General features: G+C 50.6%; 1 long non-coding RNA gene across 2 annotated transcripts; it reads right to left on the reverse strand.

Annotated features, from left to right (window-relative positions):
- Window positions 1–3,285: 3,285 nt before the first annotated feature.
- On the reverse strand, window positions 3,286–8,791 carry LOC120584430 (uncharacterized). 2 transcript variants are annotated; one of them, XR_005648031.1, is made up of 3 exons: window positions 5,063–6,054; window positions 4,845–4,937; window positions 3,286–4,071 (listed from the first exon to the last, which is right to left on the reverse strand). It is a non-coding gene; the product is annotated as an uncharacterized LOC120584430 (long non-coding RNA). The 2 variants fall into 2 exon arrangements; XR_005648033.1 differs by lacking the exons at window positions 4,845–4,937; window positions 5,063–6,054 and adding an exon at window positions 8,586–8,791.
- Between the last annotated feature and the right edge of the window lie 12,535 nt (window positions 8,792–21,326).

A 21,326-nucleotide genomic window follows, 5' to 3' on the forward strand; every position in this document is an offset into this window, starting at 1 on the left:
ATACTCACTGTCAGGAAATTCGATGTTTGAGTAAGTTCGGGCTCCACTCACACCCATTTCCTCTGGCTCCGAGCTGGGGTGGAGATGGACAGCAGCTGGACACACGTTCTAGCCCCGGCCCGTCCCCAACACCAGCTTTCCCTCCTCTGGGGTAAATCGTTCTTCAATCTCTTCCCACTGGTTTCACGCTCTGAACGAGGCCCACCTGTGCCTAATGTTTGACAAATAGCCCAGTAGAGGGTTGGTTACTACTAGCTCGGAGGTGACCAACTGTCCCAGTGTGCCAGGGCCTTCCCAGAGTGAGAGGCTTTTAGTGCTGAAACCAGGAAAGTCCCAGGTGAACCGGGACACGTGTGGCCAAGCTGGCTCTCTAAAGTGGAGCAATATCTCCCCGCCAAATTTCAAGGAAACTGCTAGAATCCTAGATTCGTATCTGTCCCTTGGCTCTGATCCTCAGAGTCTGTACAGAACCCGACCTCTCTCCCTCACATTCACCGTGGGCAATGTCGTTGGAAGGGATGCGGGCGGCGATCCAAACTCTGGTGCCGAGAAAGCTTCTCAATTAATGACATGTCACTGTCTGGAGACGGGAAGATCAATCTCAAGTGCCTCGTCTGTTCTGTTCCCAGCACGGACCTCCACCTGGAGAGTGTTTGCCCCACGGCACACGGCAGCTGTGTGTCTTCCACCGCAGTCACCAGGCTCAGAGGGTACACATGAGGATGCAGCAACGGTTGCTAGAAAAAAAATCAGGAACAAAAACAGAAACAGACATGAAATGTGTGAGGGGGAGGACAAATGGGGCAGGGAGGATGCCCCCCCAAAAAGGCAGGGGTAGAAAATAGCCTAAAGGGTGTGGGGAAGGAAAAACTTAACTTTTTTTCCCCTCAACCCTCCTAGGTTCATGGGCCCCAACCTGTAAATTAGACTGACCCGAGACAGATTAAACAAAAGAAACACAAACAGAAGTTGATTGACACGTGTGTTGCACGAACACATGCGGGCACCCAGTGAAGGGGCGGTTAGAACTTAGGGTCACATAGCATCTGAACGAGAGAAAAAATACATGTTTACAGAAGTGACAAGACAAAGGAAAAAGTCTTTGCGTTTCTAAGGCGGCAAATTGCGAGAAGGTTAACATATGGGGGACTGATGGAAGGTAAGCTAGTGAGTAAAGTTTGTTTTCTCTGATGTGATCTCGATAAGGGTCTGGCGTTATCTCCAGTGATTAACTTCTGTCCTTCCTGGCAGAGAGGGAAGCTGGGGACACCTTTGCTAATTAGGGTCCTGCTTTTAGATGAATAGGGGGAGGAGGGCAGAGGGCTTCTCTTGTCTCTGCTTCTTCTCAATTGCCTTCCACTCAAAAGAGTCCTTATGCCAATGTGGTATGTTTCGGAGAGGTGTATTCTGCTTCTCTCCAAGGGCTGGAGCAAAAGCAATAGAGAGAATAAGGTGAGAAACATACTCAGAGAGATGGAGAAATTAGCCAAGGAACGACGTTGTCCTTATTTCTCCCGTTTTGCCACAGATTGGTGCCAGGTGTCAGCCTGGCGTTGGGGAGACACTGCTTCAGTGAATCTACGAGTTTAGCCATGCATTTCTTTAGAAAAATGGTAAAAGCTAACATCTCTCAAGCGCTTATCGTACCCCAGCCCCTGCCGTCAGTCGGCCATTATCTTGTGAGATGGCATCCATCGCCCAGCTCTATTTACTGACCTCATATTCCAAATAAGGACACGGAGGCAAGAAGTGTTCAGAGACTTGCCCGCGGTCTAGTAGGAGAGGACGGTTTTCACCAGTCACCAGCGTTTTAAACCACTAAGCTGTGCTTTGTAAACATGCTCTTTGACAAGGGGGGTCTTCTGAGTTCTATACAACTTGGAAGGGTTTTCATAAGCTCTACATCACTTTTGGTGACGCCTCTGACTGAAGAAATACAAGGGTCTCCCTCGGACTCTCCTTCGTGAAGTGGACTACTTAAGAGTTTTAAATGCAGTGCTGGGTGACGCCTGTGTCTCCTCTGGCCTGGTCTCCAGTCAGGTTCACCTCCGGGTCCCATGTCCCTGCCCTGGCTTGATGTCAGCTCCTCACCTTACATCCAGGGTGGAGCTTGTGCTCTCCAGTTGCTATTCATATCTGTATTTGTTCAGAGGCTTCCTTCCTGCCACCCATTTCATTTTAAGATCTTCTTTTTTCAGTGCTTGACCTTGATGTCTAACTCCAGCTGTATCTTAAAATCGAGTCACAGAAAGATATTGTCAGGTAGAAGTTTCTTATTTTTCCATGTTGGAGCCCTGGTGCACGTGGATGAATGCTGGGACGAAAGCCGATGCCTCTTTCACCCACAGGGGATTAAGTGCCTGCCGGGTCGACAGGAAGCTGGATTGTCCTCCTAGTCAAACCCAGGTCTTAGTAGTGTACAAATATTTATGTGTTCGCCACTTGCTGATTCTGTTTTATTAGCAATCTAATAACAAGGGACGTTTTCATTGTGGCTGTTCTGTAAGCGTGAGGGAGACAGTCTGTATCCGTTTACTACGTCGTTGTGTAAATTGGAACGTCAGCGTCAGGGCTGGAAGGAAGTTTAAAACCATCCCCAGCATCATTTCAGACTGATGAGAAGCCCGTCCAGTTTTAGAAATCTGTAGAGAAGAATCTTCCACGATGAACCCTTTCAGCCCATCCCAATGTTTAACGGTCCTCATTGCTAAGAAATTTTTCTTCCTTTAATCCAAATCTTTTCTACTGTCATTTAAATTTGTCTCTTACGGGTACCCTTAGTAGAGCTGAAAACACCTCCATGCGTATTACTTTTTAATATAAGCTTTTTATCTGAAGGAGAAAATTCTTTCATCTTTTCTCATTTCCGACCTTTAGAAGTTAGCCTTTTGTACAGTCATAGAATTGGAAAGGGGCATGCAATATACCTGGTTTAGTAACCCTCACACCTAGCATTTCAAAATCACCTGAGTCAATGCAATGTCACAGACGCACCACAGCTGTGGCAAATCAGAATCTTGGTGAGTGGGATACCAGAACTTATTTTTAATAACCCCAGGTGACTCCGACACTGTCACTGTTCAGAGAGGCATCTGGGACCCCTTGGCCCAGCTGATTTCCTTCTTAAATATCCTCATGGCGTCCAGATGGCACACTACAATGGGAGTGCAGACGCTACACCCCAGGAAAACCCTTCGCATGGCTAGAGCCCTCCTTTTGCTAAGCCAAAATTTACCCCCTTGAAGTTTCCATGAATTATGCCAGGTGTGGCCTCTGGAGCCGGAGTATTTTGAATTCTCTTTATTAACTTTTCCGATCCCAGTAATATATAAACAACATTTCCATGCTAACATTAAAAAAAAAAAAACATAATAAATTGTCTGTTCCTCTGATAATCGGTCACATGCATGGGGAAACTGCGTACCCAGTTGTCTAAGGGCTCCGGTTTAGTTATCAGAGCATCAGCGAAACGGGAGTTGTCAAAAGCTCTATCTCAGTGGTTCTCAGACTTCAGTGTGACTCAGAACCACCCGAAAGGCTTGCCAAGGCAGGTTGCTGGGCTCCACCCCCAGCATATCTGATTCAGCAGGTCTCAGGCGAGGCCTGATAATTTGGTGCTCTAATTAGTACCCAGGTGATGCTGCTGCTGCTGCTGGTCCACAGACCGCACTTTGGGGACCACTGGGCTAAGTAAGCATGCTTAGGGCAGCATCTGTCACCCCGTGGAATCACAAGAACCTACTGCACCAAAATCAGCCAGGGAAGCCGGGTGCTGATTTCATGCTTATTCAATGAGCCAAGTGTCCCCAGGTTTCATCCAGGTTGCAGTACGGGTCAGAAAGTCCTTCCCTCTAAGGCTGACTCATGCTCCATTAGACGTACGCACATTTTGTTTATTCTGTCATCCGTCGACGGTTCTTCGGTCGTTTCCACCTTTTGACTCCTGTGAATAACGCTGCTGGGGACATGACTGTGTGGGTCCCGGTGCGACCTTTCTTCCCATTTTTCCCAGCCAGATCCAAAGATGTTCTTCTGCCCACAGACACAGTCCCATCTCGTTCCTGGGCCAAACTTGGTGAAGGCAAAACATCGATTAATGATCTGGTAGGGTTTAGAATGCAATCACTAGCTCAGGGCTGGAGTCTGGGGCTTAGCTACAAATGCTACGTTTTGCAATCCACCCCGACTTTTCCTCCTGCAAACTCCCCTTCATAGAATGATTTTTCTGCCAGAGCGGGAGCTGTGCCTGTCTCACTCCTGCCGTGTTCCCAGCGCCCAGGACACTGTCCAGCCACGGGAAGAGTGCAGTGTACAAGCTGAATGAATGAGCCAAACTTATCGCCAGGCTCCCAAGAGTGATTTCCGTGCCACAGAGTCTGACGTTGACACCCTAACCTTCCCCATGCCCCCACCCCCGCCCGTGATGGTGTTAGGAGGCGTGGGCTTCGGAGGGGGGGTGCTTAGGTCACCTCGTGATGGGATTAGTGTCCTCCTAAGAAGAGACCCAGAGAGCTTCCTTTCCCCTCTCTTCCACCACGTGGGGACAGAGCAAAAGGCTGGCTGGCTGCAACCCGGAAGAGGGCTGTCGCAAGAACCCCACTGTGCCGGCACCCCGATCTCGGACTTCCGGCCTCCAGCAGTGTGAGAAATAAGTCTCCGTTGTTTATAAGCCACCCAGTCTGCGGTAGTTCGTCCTAAGGGGCTGAAAAGACTGGGACAGAGTTCAGCTCAGGCCATCAGCCCCTCCATACCCCAGCACCCCACTGCCTCCGCCTCGTTTTCCCCTTTCTCTTCCTGGGGTCTCTCTCCCCCTCGTCACTGCCCCCCACTTCACTCTGACCCACCTTTGGGGTGCTCTCTGCTGCTTCCTGTCCTTTCCTCTCCTGTTCTCTGCCTCTCTCTCCTTCCTCCTTGCCTGGTTCCAGGAACTCCTGGCTCTAAGGAAACAGAGCGTGGTGCTTGTAGCCTAATGATATCCAGCCCAGGGAATTGGGCAAAACACAAAGCAGACGCGAAGTCTCCCGCCGCCCCCCCCATCCCAAATCCCACACGAGCCACCCACAGCTGCACTCAGGGCCGACCGCAGAGCAGCCCAGCTGCTGCCATTGCCTCTCTTTTCCAAACGACAGCTTCCAGTATCAAAGACGCAGCCAGCTGTCAAAATAAGGGTTCATATTTTCATATCCAGGACAATGAGTGCTGAAAACAGACGACGCAAACACATAAACAAGCGAAGGGGAGGAAGAGGAGGCTGCTCCGAATCCGTCCTTTTTACAGGAGCAGGGACTGACATGACCTCCAAGCCTTTAGAACAGAACTAACAAACACGTCCTCCCAGCCATCAAAGGAAACTGGGAAACGGGATAAAAGAGTTTGCTCTCAGGAGGAGGAAGGCAGGGAGAATGCAAAGCGCCTGAGACAAAGGGACAGCCCAGCCCGGGACTTAATTATTCGTTCTCTCCCCGTCATTACGATTAAATGAGCACAGAGCAAAACAAAGAGAATTTCTAAGGAAGATAAGGAGGAAGCCGAGATAGGAAAGCAGGCATAAGTGGGGTGACCTTCTTATGCATTTATTGATGTCGTCCCCCCAAGTCTGTGGAATGTCCCTTGATGGCGGCCCCAGCAAACCAATGCAAGGGCCGATCCACGTCTCTCTCTCAGGAACTGGAGCAAAGAGGCCACGAGACAGGTGCCCGCGATGGGAGGGGGACCCTGCATGGGGATGTGCAGAGGTCCGGGTCGGGCGGTGGGCGCCCTCCCCAGCGAGCTGGACCTGCGAGCAGTAGCGGAGGCCGGGGGAGCACCCGGGGGCCCGGTCCCAGGAGGGAGCCACGACACCAGGAGAGCAGGGTCCCGCCCGGCCTGCGTGCAGAGCCCCCACCCGGATGGCAGCCAGCTCCCGCTCTGCGTGGGTGTCCTCCAATAAAACCTCCTTTTTTTCTTTTTAAGAATGTAAGATTTTTACTATGGAAAGAGCCCACCCAGAGCAGCCTGGGCCCCGATTTTGGCCAGGAAATGAGCCTATTCTGTGTAGGTGACGGGATTCTGGTGCCACAGAAATCGGGCCTTCTGTATCCTCATCAAGGCGCACAAGCGTCCTGCTCTCGCTGGCTGTCAGCCGGAGTCCGTTTCAATGCCCTGGCGATGAGGAGACCGGCTTCGGCTTCACTTTGGTGCTCCTGGTTCTCACCGTCGTCCAAGATTAGGGGCTGCGTGTATTGTGCTTACAGTGTGGGGCGTTTCCATATTTCTGAAGCAAAGAGCAGGGAGCGGAGGAAGCAAATGGATTGTTTCCTTTCCAGGGAAAGACGTGAGCTTGAAACAAAGGCTGGGTCTCTCCAGCATCAACACGAAAAGGGAAAAAAGCCAAGGACTGGAGAAAGAGGTGCTTTAGGCCAGCACTCTAATTCAAGGGGGGTCTGGGGGAGGGGTCTGCTGGGGGCGGGGGTCTGCTGCATACCTCTCCAGAGGCCTCCAGAACCTCCTAGAACAGGTTCCCTTTGGCCAAAACCCTGCTGCCTTGTGGGGGTACTCACCTCGGAGCCCTGGACAGCTGGGAAAGAGCGTGAGGCACTCCTGAGAGGTGTTCTCCCTGGGTCCGGGGGAGCACAGAGGTCCTGGCTGCACCCCAGCCAGGCCTGGCTTTTTGGAGTTGTGTTTTGTGTCCACACAAAAGGAGCCCCTGTGAGCTTCCCAGACAGGGCTGAACAGCTGATGGATGACATGCTTCTGAAAAGACTCCTGAGCAGGCCAGGTGACCTACTTAGCAATGAGGGAGGGCAGCAGGAGGCGGGGAGGGCAGCAGGAGGTACCTTTACGAGCCCTGAGTGGGGACGAGCTGCGAGTGCAAATGTCACACCACCGGCTTCCTGCTGAGGCGGCCAGCTCCCCAGCTTCCATCCCAATGCCTTCTTCTCCCTTGTCCTGGTGTCCTGGCAACAGCCAAGTGAGCCTGCTGACCAGGCAGTGAGTGCAGAAGTGGTGGTTTAGTCACTTGGCTCTTAATAACCAGGTGCTCCTAGCGGAGGTCACTTCAGGGCCACTGTACCATGCCCTGCTTCAGGCCCCACTGCCAGCTCACCTTGGCTCTGCCTTCATGAGAGGCAGAGGCCATCGGGCAGGGGCATCAACCTGAGGGCTTGGGATGCGTTTTGGGGTCCGCGACCCCTGGAAATGGCAGGTGACACCTTGTGAACATGCGTATTTTTCTGGGAAAAACCCATAGATTTTGCCCAGCATCTTGAAGAGATCTGTGAGCCTATAGGGGTTAACGCCACTGATATCGGGGTCTCCTTGACAGAAAAGGGAGGCTGGCTGGAGACCCCGTGTTTCCCGGAACCAGGAGTGGGCAGTGAGTCCTTTCCCACCAAGCAGCCTGCACCGCAGAGGAGGAAGTCTGGGCTTTGGAGTCAGAATCATGTCCCTGTCACTGAGCAGCCTTGTGACTCTGGGCACGTTTCTTATCTCTGATTGGAGAGACACACATTCTTTAACTGCTGAAGGTCTAAACCCCTTCTCCCCCGGTGCCCGAAGACCCCCTGGCCCCTGCCCGACCCGATTCCTGTGGTTTCCTGTATTTGCGACCTCTTGTCTGAATGTTCTTCACGCTCCAGCCCACACCTGGCCGGCTCCTGAGGGCCTCTCAGGGGGTGCCTGTCCCCTGCTCCAGGCCAGCGTGAGCCAGGCTGCCTTCTGGCTCCTCCTCACACTTCTAGAACTTTCCCCCACTCTCTCTCCTAAGCCTGCCACACGCCCCCCTCTCCCCTCCTATTACTTTCCCCAATATGCCTTGTGTTAGTCAGAGTTCTCCAGAGAAACAGAAGCAATAGGATATATATAGAGATACATAGAAAGGTTTATCGTGGGGAGTTGGCGCGTGCAGTCACAGAGGCCGAGCGGTCCCGCGATCTGCCATCTGTGAACCGGAGGCTGGGGGAAGCCGGTGGTATCGTTCCAGTCCAACCCTGAAGAATCAGGGGAGACAGTGGTGGCAGAAACCCCAACCTTGGTTAAATCCGGCTCTGCCTGCTCTGCGCCTCTGCTCACACGGCTGTGCGTGGCTGAAGAAAGACACGCAGCCGTGATGGGGCGTCTCGCATGCAAGGACCACGGACGTCAGGTGGCCCACGTTTCTCCAGTCCACCCGCTTTCCCCCCATCCCAGGCCACTTCCTTCAGCCTCACTCTGGACGGCGGAGCTGGCTCTGATTTCACGCTGCACGATTCCCGATTCCCTGCCCTGAGCTCTGGCCTTCCCATCTCCCAGCAGCCACGGCCGCACCCCCTGCCCGGTGTCAGGGCGCTCTGGGTGAGCTGTCCCTGCTCCCCGCTCCCTGGGTACCAGATCCTATCCCGTGTGTCTGCTGCCCTTCACAGCAAGACCATTCAGTCCGTGGTCATGTTCACTCACCTTCCTCCTCCCCTGCTTGATTGACTTTCGCTCTGTGGAGGCTGCTCCTGCCAGATTCACCAACGACCTCCTCCGGAGTCAGCCCTCGGCCCTCCCCGCACTGACCTATGAGCACCCCTGAATCGGCGGAGCACCCGTCCTCCCTGAGTCATGCTCTTCTGATGTTGACTTACCTCTCGAGCTCTTCCCTTCCACCCCTCTGGTCGCTGGAGTGACCTGGGGCTCAGTCTTCGGCCCTCTTCTCTTTCCTGTCTTCCTGAGTCAGCCTCCTAATACGTGTCAGCTGTGTAGCATGATTCCCCAGTGAATCTCTCCAGCCTGGGTTACTCCTTGAGTGCCAGGTTCCAATATCCCACTAGATTCCTAGCAGGCATCTCAACTCTACACCCCCCGGGGTCTACAGCACCCACTACTAACTTTCTGAGATGATTGCCAGAGAAATCATGACATAACTTTCAAACATCTTTGACTATGGCAGGCTTAAAACCACCCTTTAGGTTCCGTGAGCAGGAAGAAACCAGATCCTGCCAAGGAGGAGGGCTCACTCCCCAAGGAGCATTTCAGGTGTAGTCAGGGGAGGTAACAAAAAAGGAGACACTTCTCTTGGATGAAGCCTGGAGAAAGAGAAGAAAATGGACAGGGATCAGAGGCGAAGGCAGCACCTAATCATGGAACCTCCCCCGGGCCAGGAAGGGGACCCTCGCAAAGCCTGTCACACAAGAAGGAGTTTGTCACTTCTACAGACCAGGGACTATTCAGCCTCCCTTTCCTTGATGGGACTTTTGTTATTTCTACTTCACCACTGTGTGTGGGTGTCAGGTAGGGGGCACACGACTTGTCCCCCTCAGTTCACTGGTCACCAGGACATGGGCTCCACACCTAGTCCTGGGGGAGAGGCTGTGCATGACCTGGAGATCCTGCATACAGCTATGGGCCGTCTCCCGAGAGGAGGGAATGAGTGTGTCTGCGTGTGGGAAGAATGAGATGGTCTGGTGACCAAGGGGTACACTGTGGCAGAGACAATGCAGTGTCCTTCTGGGCACTCAGTCTCCTTTGTAGTGGGTGGGGCTGTATTACAGGTTTAGGACATCACACAGGCAAAGACCGGTCTACAAAATGTTACCCTTGTGCAATCCTCCTTTTTATCCCCTCCCAGGCCACACGTTGAGGATGTCAATGTCACAACGTGGTTGCAGCCTAGGTCCCTGAATGACGACATGACACAGAGCCCCATTGTCCTCTATAACTCCCGCCCTTCCCCAACCTCTGCCTCAGACCATACTGGGCTTGAAATAAGAAAGCAATACTTGTACTAGGCCACTGAGCTTTGGGGGCTGTGTGCTAGTTAGCCTACCCCGACTTATACGGTAGGGAGGTAGGTACTCAATAATTATGGTGACCGAATGTGCTCATTTCAGAGCCCAAGCGTTTCACCAATACACCTCTCTTTATTGGCTTTTTGTTTGCCATTTCCCCCTTTCTTCATAAAATAACATCATTTTCTAATTGTAAAAGTAATGTGTGCTCAGACACAACAACAACAAAAACCAAACAAGCTGATTAAAAAATAAGCACAGAATTTGGATAGATATTTCTTCAGAGAAGATGGCCAACGAGCCCATGAAAAGATACTCTCAACAGCATCGGCTATCAGGGGCATACAAACTGGCACCATACTGAGATACCACTTCATACCCATTAGGACGAGTAGTATATATATAAAAAAAAAAAGGCAGAAAATAACCAGCGTTGACGAGGATGCGAAGGAATCAGGATGCCTGTGCATTGCCGCTGACAATGCGAAATGGTGCAATGATTATGAAAAACAGCATGGCGGTTCCACGAAAAAATTTAAAACTAGAAATATGACCTAGTCATTTCACTTTGGATATATACCCAAAAGAATTGAAAGCAGGGTCTCAAAGAAACATCTGCACACCCACGTTCACAGCAGCATGATTCACAGCGGCCAAAAGGTAGAAGCAACCCAAGTGTCTACTGATGGATGAATGGGTAAGCAAAATGTGGTAAATAAATATATACAATAGAATATTATTTAGTCTGAAAAAGGCAGGAGATTCTGACACATGCTACAACATGATTAAAACTCAGACTTTATGCTAAGTGAAATAAGTCAGTCACTAAGACAGATACTGTGGGAATCCACTTATGTGAGGTTCCTACAGAGCAATTGAGTTTGCAGAGACAGAAGGAGGAGGGATGGTTGCCAGGGGCTGGGGGCCCAGGGCGGTGGGGAGTAGTCATTTCACGGGGACAGAGTTTCAGTTTTGCGAGCTGAAAAGCATTTTGGAGATAGGTGGCCCAGCAGTGAGAATGCACTTAATGCTACTGAACCGTATGTACGCAAAAGTGGTTAAGATGGTGAATGTCATGTTGCGTCATGTCGCATCACATACATAGAATTACAAAGACCGATGGTGTCAAAATACAGTTTCATGCCCGGAACCCAACTGTTTTTATTTTACAATTAAAAATCTTTCTAAGTTCTCAAAAAGTTCTGTCCTCATTTAAAAAACATGACCGAATATCAAGGAAGTTAAGAAAATATCCTCTATCACTCCAAATGAGATTCCCACCGTAGAGATGCTTTTTACGTATCCAAAGCAGAATTCTACAAAACACCGATTCGCCAGTGTAAAGTGCAAGCTGCCTCGGTGGAGAAAGCCGGCCTGTTGCAGAGGGTGAGAATGAGCCCACTTTTCGCTTCCAGGCGGCCTAGATCAACTCCGGTATTTCTAAGTCTTCACCCTGGAATTTAGTGAATATTGTCTTTGTAACAAGAAGCACGGTGGAGTCCTCATAATTCTTTCTTATCAGGGCTGTGATCCCAGAATGTCCACCCAGAAAATACTTCACTTCTTGAAGAACAACAGGGAACCTGGGGTGGGGAGGGGGGAGGGGGAGCCCTCACTGTATTCATTCGACATTCACCAAGTGCTTATTATTCCCGAGTGCTTATTACACACACTACACTATGGCTCTGCAGATACTCCCAGGTCCAACTCTTTCCCCCTCTCAATTCAGGGTGCACCAAATGCCTGGGAGGCAGGCGGGCTTAGGGTCCTGGGGGCGGAGGGCTGTGCAGACCCCCTGGAGAAGCCGATCCCAAGGCAAAGGTGTTTTCCTGGACTTGGGGGGCTGCCTGCAGCCTCGGCTCAAGGGCCTGATGCCGCTGAGGAGCTGGGGATCCAGTTTGAGGGAGCAGAAAAGCAGTTTCTAGACCAGCAACCTGGGGGAGCCCTGTCCTGGGCCTCTCAAGAAGGACCCCTTCTCACCTCTGGCCAACCCCGTCCTGGCCCACTGGAGGGCAGCTGGTGTGGTGCTGACCCCACCTCTCCAGCCTGCTAGTCAGGCCTCTGCTCAGGCCAGCAGTGCAGGCAGCCGGAGGCCCGGCCCAGCCTGGAGCAGGCCCAGCCCAGCCTGGAGCGGGGCTGGAGGGCAAACGTGATCACCATGCAGGCTGGGGCGACCTGCGGGCAGAACGGGGGAGGGTAGGAAGCCCCAGCTTGCTTCATGGTCCTCTTGTCTCAAGCCCTTTCGTTCACCCAAAAAGGCCCGTTTCTAAGGAAGCCAAGCTCTTTGCTCGATTGTATTCTGGAATGTGGGGTGAGAACTGCCAAATTGTCAAAATAATTTGGCGAGTGGCCTCATCTTCTCTGTGGTTACATCAGCGGCCCCAGACAGTTGGGTTCCGGGCATGAAACTGTATTTTGACACCATCGGTCTTTGTAATTCTATGTATGTGATGCGACTAAAAACATTCAGAGAAGGAGCTCTGGCTTCCTGGCCACAAAGGGGGACATGCCCACACTGAAGAGATGGCTTGGGGACACACCAGCATGAGGGGAGCCCCAGTATTTGTCCTAGTGACTGACTTATTTCACTTAGCATAAAGTCTGAGCCCCAAGGTGGGAAGGGATGGCCCGGTCCCACCAGGATTAGAGAGAAAAGCCAGTATTAATGCGTTGACAAAATTACCCATGAGAGCATTATCACAATCAAGGTAATGACTATACCTTCATGTCCCAAAGTCCCCTCGTGCCTTTGTGATTCCTCCGTCCTTGCCCCCCTTCCCCATCCCTACCCCCAACCCCCACTCAGCCAACCACTGCTTTGCTTTCTGTTCTTAGAGATTAGTTTGCATTTCCTTCAAGACTATGTCAATGGAATCATGCAGTTTACACTCTGTTTTAGTCTGGCTTCCTTCACTCAGCAAAATTATTTTGAGATTCAGCCATATCGTGTGTCTCAGTTTGTTTCTTTCTATTGCTGAAAAACATTCCACTGTTTGGAGATACCACAGCTTCACCTGTTGATGGAAATTTGGGTTGTTTCTGCTTTTTGGCTATGAACAAATAGGGTTTCTACAAACATTCTTGCACACATCTGTGTATAGACATACACTTTCACTTCTCTTGGGTAAATTCCTAAAAGTAGAATGGCGGAGCGTTTTGTTAAGAAGCTGGCAAACTCATCCACAGTGGTTGTTCCATTTCACTGTCCAGCCTGTGCCCTCACATGCTCACTGACACCGGTGCGGCCAGTCTGTTTAGTTGTAGCCATTCTGACGGGTGTGTATTGCATCTCATCGTGATTTAAATCTGTGCTTCCCTGAGGTCTAATCATGTTGAACATCTTTTCTTGGGGGCTTACTTGAAATTAGTGTATCTTCCTTGGTGAAGCGTTCATATCTTCGGCTCGTTTTTTATTATGGTGTTTTCTTATTGAGTTTTGAGGGTTCTTTATATATTTTAGATACAAGTCCCCTCTTGAATACATAAATATTTCCTCTCAGTGAATGGCTCGTTGTTTAATTTTCTTAACTGTGTTTTTCAAAGAGCAGAGTTTTAATTCTGATGGAGTCCAATTTATTAATTTATTCTTATGAATTATGTGTTCAGTGTTGCATCTAAGAAATCTTTGCCTAACCCAAAGTCACAAAAGTTTTTTTTCTGATGTTTTTGTTTATAAATTTTGTAGTTTTTGCTTTTACATTTAGATCCACGGTCGATGTTTTTGCATATGGATGTCCAGCCGCTTCAGTACCATTTGTTGAAGACTATCTTTTTCTCCATTGAATCATCTTCGTGCCTTTGTTGAAAATCAGTTTTTGGTATATGTGTGGGTCTGTATCTGGACTCTCTATCCTAGTCCATTGATTGGTTTTGAATTTAAATAACTACCTGTGGTTACTGGCTCCCAAACTGGACATCTCAGGTTTAGACTGTGAGCATCTCAGTAAGGATACTGCTTGTAAATCTCATCAGAGGAAACTTTTTGCTGTGCCTTAGGCTCCAGGATAATAATTATTTGAACATTCTTGCCTTGTGGTTGCTCAAGAAGTGTTAGGCTCCCACCGTTCCTCAGGAACTGGGCTTCAGTTTTGCTCCATTCAGTCATTGTCAGAACCTTAAGTTAAGGGCCAGAGGCCCAAAGAAACGAGACGGGGAGAGCTCCAGGCTCTGAGGTCTCACATTCAAATCCCACCCAACTTAGCCACTTTCCAGCTGTGTGACCGCAGGCAAGCTGCTAGCCTTTCCCTGGCTCAGTTTCCTCACCTATAAAAAGGGGATCATATGATACCTATATCACAGGATTGCTTGAGCATCGAATACATGGAAATGCTTAGAACAATGCCTGGCACATGGTAGGGACTCCATAAAAGCTAGTCATTATCATTACCTCATATAAAACAAAACGAAAGCAGCAGAGGAGGGAGACGTTCTATACTTTCGGAAACCCTGTCTCTTGTCTCCAGAGATGCCTTTGTGTCTGGAGAATGTTTCAAACACTTCCGCTTCCGATGTTTGGCGGTGGGTCGTGCAGGCACTGGGCGGCATCTTCACAACCCCATTATGGCTATTCCCACTCTGCAGATAAGGATTAAGGCATTTCAATATCTGTCCAGAGTCACACAGTGATTGGGTGATGGACTCAAGATCTAAAGCCAGGTGTTCAGGCTTCTAAAGTTTGTGCTTTTAACCTGAATGATTTTCAGTACCGAGGTGGATCTGAATTTCCTAGGCGCCTGTGAAATGCACATCCCCACCCCTGCCCCCAGGCACTGGGCCGGGACCTGACGCCTGTGTTTCACAGACTTTCCTGGTGGCCCTTGGGTGGGACTGGGAGAGGCACTGTGACTCACTGTTCCCCACCACTGTCACTGGACTCGAAGGGTCTTTACCCACTATCTTCAACCAAGAATTACCATCTGCCGAGTAAACCCACCTCCCCTTTCTGTTAGGCGGGGTCTGATTTAAGAGGAAACTGGGATTCAGAACCAGCTTGGCACCATGATTTATTTTCACTGGGGCCTCTCTAGAGCGGTTCGCTTCCTCCTTGCCATGTTTTTCAGTACAGCCAGAAAAATGTACATTTTAATGTCAAGCTCCAGAGAAGATGCGGAGCTATTCTGAAGCTTTAGGACACGGCACGAATCAATGTGTCAAAGGCGGGTGGGGTGGGAGGAGCGTGCTGGAGACCCGCGGGAAAAGCCCCTCCACGGAGCTGAACTCCCCTCCCACTGCCACCGGTGATTTTCCATCCCGTGGGAAGCAGACAGGATTAATAGTCTGGGCTATTGTCTTTTGTTCCGCCACGGCCCTGCCGAGGCCGCGTGTGTTCCAGAAGGCAGGCAACACCTGCAAGGCCTGCTGGGAGCCTGGATTTAGAAACCACTTACTTCTCCTTCTACTGTGCAAGTCTATAAATACACTGAGGAGGAACTCAGTCTTCGGTGTCCCAAATAAGGTTTAAGAAGCTATGAGGTTATGTTGCTGTCGGCCCACAATTTCTGTCCTTTGGGCAAGTAAAAAAAGGGGTGAGCAGTGGCCCGCTCCCTCATAGTGCCTGGCTGTTCCCACCAAGGAAGAGACCTGGAAACCCCCAGGGTCTACCCCACGGGCAGGAGAGCGGCACCAGCTCTGGGCTGAGGATGCGGCGACCACTGAGGAATCCATTTCTAGCACGTTCTGAATGCACAAGGAGGTACCGCTGGAGACTGCTGGGTGCTGCATTTGATAAAAATAAAGACAGGGGAAAAAAAAAGAATAAAGATAGAGTTGAAACTCTCTGGCTGGTTTCTGTCCTGGCTGTCCCCACATTCCATTTCATACAATAAAAAGAATGAAGCAGTAAATGAATAAAAGGACAAGGAGAAAATATTTGCTAAACACCTCTCTGGCAAATAATTGGTAACTCAACAATGAGAAAACAAACAATCCAATTGAAAAAATCAGTGAAAGATCTGAACTGACACCTCCACCCCAAAAGATGACAAATAAACCTATGAAAAAGATGCTCCACATCATAGGTCTGGGGAATTTGCAAATCCACACAACAGTAAGATACTACTACATACTTACTAGAATGACTAAAATCCAAAACACTGACGACACCAAATGCTGGCGAGGATGTGGAGCGTGAGGAACTCCCATTCAGTGCTGGGGTGGGTGCAAAATGGTGCAGCCGCTTTGGAAGGCAGACTGGTGGGGTCTTACAGAACTCAACACACTTTTACTATATGATCCAGCAATTGTTTTTTATCCAAAAAATCCTTGGTTTTTATCCAAAGGAGTTGAGAACTAATGTCCACACATAAACCTGCACATGGATGTGTGCAGCAGCTCTGTCGTTTGCTTATTTCACTTCTAGAACTCAGCGAGTTATGGCAGAGAGAGAGCTTCCCCGCGGTTTGCCGTCTCGGTTAGGTTAGAAGTGTCGCCCTCGTTTGGCAAAGGGGCTCTATGAAGCCAAGAGCTGGTTTTGGCCAATAGATCTTGCACTTCCTGTGCATTCCTGAGCAAGTCACTTCAGGACAAAGGTTTCCTAAGAAAAATCTCTGGGCTTAATTCACTGCTGATTGACACACTCACATTTGTCGGGGAGATTGGCCATCTGTGAGTAGCATGCACTGGGATGCGTAGATGTGAGTGGGTGGCACACGAGCCTCCTGGGCAAGTCCTCAGCCCAGAGACTAAATAAAGATGAGAAATTGCCATGCAATACTGAGATGGAGACGTTGCAAGATGAGAAAAAATTATTGGCCATAAATCAGAATTGTTATGGAACATGCAATGTCACTTTGATTCAGTATTATCTTGAAACAGATGAGAGCGCAAATTCACAATCTTCTCAGCTTTTAACGCTCCCACCTTAGCTCAGTTTCTGAGAATTTCACATGCCCATCACTAGAGACATCCTAGTGGTTGTACCCAGTTTCTGGTATTACTTATAGCAATTTTATTCTTAATTGCCCAAACCTAGAAACAACCAGGACATCTAAAACAGGTGAGTGGATAAACAAACCGTGGTACATCCAGGCAATGAAATATTATTCAGAAAAAAAAATAGAAAGGAAGGAAGGAAGGAAGGAAGGAAGGAAGGAAGGAAGGAAGGAAGGAAGGAAGGAAGGAAGGAAGAAAGAAGGAAGGAAGGAAGGAAGGGAGGAAGGAAGGAAGGTTGTTATGCTGAAGAAGGGAGCTACCAAGCCATGAAAAGACATGAAGGAAGCTTAAATGCATGTCACTAAGTGAAAGAAGTCAAATTGAAAAAGTACGTGCTACCTGATTCCAGCTGTACAACATTCTGGAAAAGGCAAAACTATGGAGACAGTAAACGATCCGTGGTCGGGGTCTGGAAGGGGGACTTCTAAGGCAGTGAAAATACTCTGTGTGACGCTGCAGGTCATTATATATTCGTCAAAACCCATGGAACATACAACACAAACAATGAATCTTAACATAAACTATAGACTTCACTTAGTGATAAAGTATCAATATTGGCTTATCAATTATAAAGAAGATATGAAGTGTATGTACAAGGTGACTATGTAAAATAAAAATTTCTAACACCAACAAAAGAACGAAGCACTGTCTAACCCAAAGAAGGGAGGCATTGCTGGTTTTGACGGCCCTAGAATGTGAAGCCAGGTTTTGGATAGAAGATGTTTTGAAAGGAAAGAGAACAAAGCGTCTGTCGTCAGTGCTCCCTGTGTGCTGGGTGCCACGTCTGAGCATGTTCCCCCTTCCACGGCCCGTGAGGCGGACACTCCTGTCATCTGTTTCTGCAGGTGAGGGGCCGTGCTCAGAGGCCCCGCTCAAGAGGCAGCTTTCGGAGTCAGACCAGTCTATGCCGATAACCCTGTGTTATGTTACACTGCCTTTAAAGATTAGCAACGAGACCGACGCTAAACGGTTGTCCAGGGACCTCCTAAAAAACTGAGTAGAGTTATAAGATCACTTCTTTGTTGGTAAATAGGTCCTAGCGGTTTAAACATCGCCCCAGAAATCAAATTGGTGCTCCCGTGCTCAGCAAACTGCCCTCCCCACCCTCACCCCAACGCAGTGAAAGGCAAAGTCAGCCACTCACCTTTTCGCATTTCCATTAACCTCGCACTGAGGCCAGCTAGGTGATTCCTCGCAGGCCACGGCTGCCGCTGCATCAAGTCTGGTGTCACACCCTGGAGAAGGGCTTCTCAGGTGGCTGAGGCCTCTCTCCTGTCCCCAGCGTGTTGACCGCTGCACATTGCCAGGGATTTCATGGTGACTCGCAGACAGGGTCTGGGTCTGCCCTGGAAGCCGGGGACGGAACCAAAAGCCAGGAAAGTGAAGGCTGAGGTGGTGGGAGGCCGCGGGATCCTGGGGCCCAGACTCAGAGCGGCCGCAGACAAGGCAGACGGGGTCGTGGAAGAAACAGATGGGAGCCCGTTGGGGGAGTGACGGAGGAGAAAGGAAAGACCCACAGAGGCAGCCGGATGAGCCGGGGCCACGAAGCGGGCACAGCGTCTCCCTGGGAACCCCAGAACCTCCACCTCTGAATCTGCGGTCCTGCTTCATTAGAGAAAATCCCTCAACTGTGCAAGCGACTGGCCACACCTCAGGTGAACGGTCCCGGTCCCGGTGACACCGGCGCTTTAGTCAGTGCCCAAGCAGCGGGTCCGGACCTTGGTTCCTCAAGCACTGAGAAAAGCGAGGCCATCAGGTCACCTTCCTCCTCCTGCCCACTTACAAGGTGCCGGTGGCGCCGGCTCCATCCCCACATCCTCCTGTGTCCCCCTCTGCCCTGCTCACAGTCCCCTGGCCCCTCTGCTCCATTCCTCGAGTAATCTGTCATCTTAGAGCCACCAGTGACCTCGATTGTCCAGCTCACTGGCCACGATTCCTGACCTCTACTGCATGTGGCTCTAATGACCACTTCATTCTCAAAATCTTTTTCGGGGGTGGGGTGGGGGGATCCTCAGGGAATATTCTCCATCCTCGGCAGCACCTCTGACCTCACGCTCACCCTCCTCTGCCGGCTCTGCTTTGTCCCCACCCCCAAATCGGGCACTTCCGTTCCGTAGGTCTGTGTCTGAGGGAGGGATGTTGAGGAGTCTGTGTCTTTACTGAAGCCCCTCAGGTGACTCTGCTGCAGATGCTCCAGGGCCACAGTCGGAGACAAACACTGGACTCAGATGTCACTCAAGCACCACAGATTCAACATGAGCCAAAGGGCTCATGCTTTTCTCTTTCAAACCTACCTCTCCTTTTTTCCCCTCCCGGGGTAGTGTCTGCCCTCGTTGGCCCTCACATGCCCTCGGCCCTGCCGCCTGCCCCTGCCCAGGGCATTCCACAGCAGTACTTTCTCCGAAGGACGTTTCTGATGATGCCGTTTCCTTCGCCACCTCTCATCTCCCCACTAAGGAATGTCTCCCTTCTTCCTTCTGGGCCCAACTAAACCGTGTCCTTTGAGAACCCTTCCCCGGTTCTCAGAACACAGAGCTCACGGTCTCCACTCACGGCGATGCCACGGCTTGTCGCCCCGTGGCAGCGAGTTACGCCCCGGGCTCCCGGCCGAACGTCCGGCGGCGCGGCTGGCCGAATGCAGCAGCGGCGTCTCCACAGTGCCATGAAAACAGCAGCAGAAAAGGACACAGTGCAGTGCAGACTCCGGCATCACACGCCATCCCGGCCTTAAAAGACACGGGCAAGCGCAGCTCTATTTAGAAAAGGCTGGTACGTGTCAGGGGCGGGCGAGCTTTCTCCACAGCAGGACGGCGACTATTTCAGGTTCGAGAGCCAGGGGGCCTCTGTCCTAACCGTTCGGTGTCGCTCGTGTAGGATCAAGGTGGCTGCATCCCCGTACACTTCATTGGTAGACCCTGGACTTGGAACTTCATATAGTTTTCACGTGTCATGATAACCCGTCGTTTCTTCTTCAACCGTGCAGAGCTGTGAACACCATCCTTGGCCGTGGGCCGTGGTTCGCCAACCCGCACGTCCCCTCTGTGGGCTACGCCTTGCCCTGTGTCCTTCAGCACAGGACTGTACGTGAGCTTTATGTTTCGACTGAAAGGCCCCACAGATGAAAACTCTACCAGGACAAGTAGAGAAGAGCCTAGAAACTGGGGTAGAGGGTGATGCGGACGGACGTGGCTCCCCAGCCGGACAAGGCTCGTGCTGCCGCCTAGTGACCTGTCGGCCCTGTGCGAGCTCTTTCCTCTCAGTTTGTCCCCAAGGGCCTGGAAAACATTTCACCTCCCGTCAGCGAAGGGTGACCGGTGGGGTCCCTGTTGCTGACCACACCCAATAAGGACTCCAAATCAGTTCAACAAAAAATAAATGCAAAGAATTAGAAAATCTTGATAAATCTTTTAAAGTGAAAAGCTTCGAGTCACAGAATTTTGAGATCGTTGAACTCGAGTTCCACCACCCTTTCCTGACGAGGCGCCCAGGTCTTGGGTAAGAAAGACGAGGGTCCAGGGCGTGTCCGTCGGCCCCGCCTGCCCGATGCTGGCACAGGGCGCTCGCACGCTCACACTGACATCCTGTGAAGCGTCCTGCGACGGGCTCCGGAGAAGTGGGGTAGCCCAGTGGGGAAGAGCCGTGGGTTCCTGTCCCCGCCCTGTTGCTTAACTGCTCTGTGTCCTTGGACTCTCAGCCTTTGTGCCTCAATTTCCCCAACTGCAAAATGGGGCAGAGTACCTACCTCATAGGGCCGTCGTGAAGCTGAAATGAGCTAATAGTTCCTGGCCTCTAACAGCCTTACGGATTTATTGAGTACCTACTACGTGTCAGGCATTGAGTGCTTCATGTAGTTTGTCAAATTTAACCGTTGTAACTAGTCTACAAAGTGATTTACCCCCATTCTGTAAATAAGCCTGAGGAAGGTCATGTGTGCTGGGCATGGGTGCTGGGAACAAAGCTACGATCAGTGCCGCCTCCGGTGCAAGTCCGTGTGCTGAAGGCATCCAATGCACGACTAAGTTACGACGTTACAAATGCCCCAAGCCTGACACGTCAGCAAGAAGCAGCACTTAAGTAACTACGAGGTACTCAGTCTCGTTCTTAGCATTCACAGGGCTTCTGGTGTGGGTGTGACTACCACGTTCCTGCTTGCAGGTGACTTTGCTGGAGTCATTCTTGGCCTTTGGAGTGTTTCTGCGTGGTGGTGGCTGGCAGACAGAGAGCCTGGGACAATCTGTATGCGAATGCTGGAGCTTAAAAAATATCAGCAGTTGCATTTTCTGCTTGCCCTACTACTTCATTTCTTCAGTTCTTAAGTCTTACAACTAACGGAATAGTCACTTAATGCTCGGTTTATCCAGACACCTGGGGATAATAGAAACCTTTGCAGAGCAAAGCTCTGTGTTCCAACAGAGGGTGTTTGTGCACATTTAAGGCGTTGGACATAGGCAAGAGTTGCTGCCTCTTGAGTTTATCCGAGACAGGCAGGATTGTAAAGCCTAGTTCTAAAAGCCCTGAGGTTCATCTGGAAACTCTCCTTCACCCCCCATCTTCAAATCCTTCACCAGAGACACAGAAAAGAGACGTTCTATCCCACTAGGACCTGGCCAGGACCTGTCTCAGGAATCTGGGGGCCTCATGGGTCCCTGTCATGTCCCACGGAGGAGC

Source organism: Pteropus medius, unplaced genomic scaffold (genome assembly GCF_902729225.1).
Source record: "Pteropus medius unplaced genomic scaffold, Ma_sr-lr_union100, whole genome shotgun sequence".
Lineage (NCBI taxonomy): Eukaryota > Metazoa > Chordata > Mammalia > Chiroptera > Pteropodidae > Pteropus > Pteropus medius.